General features: G+C 40.4%; 1 pseudogene; it reads left to right on the top strand.

Moving 5' to 3' along the window:
• The first annotated feature begins 223 nt into the window (after positions 1–223).
• Positions 224–1,147, top strand: LOC126080488 (olfactory receptor 4C15-like; annotated as a pseudogene).
• Positions 1,148–1,467: the final 320 nt, after the last annotated feature.

Here is a 1,467-nt window from a genome sequence, read left to right as displayed (position 1 = left end):
TTAAAGAGTTTAACCTCAGTTCTGACTGATGCCTCAAGAAATTTCTAATTTTGTATTTTTAACAACAACAGAAGCACTCAAAATAATTTTGATTATGGATGCACCAATACTTTGATGACTATACTAATAACTAATATCATAAACTGGTTTGAGACAAATATCTTTCTCCTAATTTCAGATTCTATATGATCACTGTGGTAGCTTCCATCTTTTCCTCTGAAATATGCAAAACCAAAGCTTTGTAACTGAATTTGTCCTCTTGGGTCTTTCGTGGAACCCAAGTGTTCAAAAAATAGAATTTGTTGTATTTTTGTTTTGCTACATTGCAACTGTTGGGGCCAATCTGCTAGTTGTGGTGACCATTGTGAGCAGCCCGACACTCCAGAGATCTCCCATGTACTTCTTTCTGGTCTTCAGTCCTTCCTGGATGCCTGCTATTCCTCTGCATTTGCACCAAAGATGATTGTGGACTCCCTCCATGAGAAGAAAACCACCTCCTTCAAGGGCTGTATGACCCAGCTCTTTGCCGAGCACTTCTTTGCTGGAGTGGAGGTGATTATCCTCACCACCATGGCCTATGACTGCTATGTGGCCATTTGCAAGCCATTGCACTACCTCTCTATCATGAACTGGAGGCTCTGTGGTATCCTGATGGGGGTAGCCTGGACAGGGGGCTTCCTGCATTCTGTGATAAAGTCTCTTTACTTTCCAGCTGCCCTTCTGTGGCCCTAATGTTATCGATCACTTCCTATGTGATTTGTACCCATTATTGAAGCTTGCCTGCACTGACACTCACATCCTTGGCCTTTTTGTGGTTGCCAATAGTGGGTTTATCTGCACCATAATCTTATTCTTGTTGCTCATCTCCTATTGTGTCATCTTGTTCTCGCTAAGAACTCATAACTTTGAAGGGCGGCGGAAAGCTCTCTCCACCTGTGGATCTCACATTGCTGTCGTGGTTTTATTCTTTGTCCCATGCATAATTGTGTATGCCCGACCTCCATCTGCTTTCTCCTTCGAAAAGATGGTGGCCATAGTTTACACCTTCGTAACTCCCTTGCTCAATCCTTTGATTTATACTTTCAGGAATAAGGAAGTGAAAAATGCGATGAGGAAATTATGGACCAGATTGCTGGGTTTCTGGTGAAAAATAAAACTTAAAAATTTAAATTTCAAGAGAAAAGAAATAAAGTGCACTTAACCAAATACTTTATAGGGGCTGGAACTTGTAAGGCAGAACGTAATGTACTGCCACAGAAAAATACTAACGAGTAGATCAGGAAATGCTATTACCATCCACAGATCACTCATATCTTGGAGTTGGCAGCTCAGAATCCTTATAGGTAATCTAAGGAGAATTGAATTTTATGTTTGTCTGGAATATAGTAATGAAAAGAAATCACTACAAAAGAGGGTTCAGATTATCTATTAAACTTTTTGCCACTGACACCATACTTTGAAAAACCT

This window comes from Elephas maximus, chromosome 7 (assembly GCF_024166365.1).
Source record: "Elephas maximus indicus isolate mEleMax1 chromosome 7, mEleMax1 primary haplotype, whole genome shotgun sequence".
NCBI lineage: Eukaryota > Metazoa > Chordata > Mammalia > Proboscidea > Elephantidae > Elephas > Elephas maximus.
Note: the sequence above shows the minus strand (reverse complement) of the source record. Positions and strands in the feature narration are given on the sequence as shown.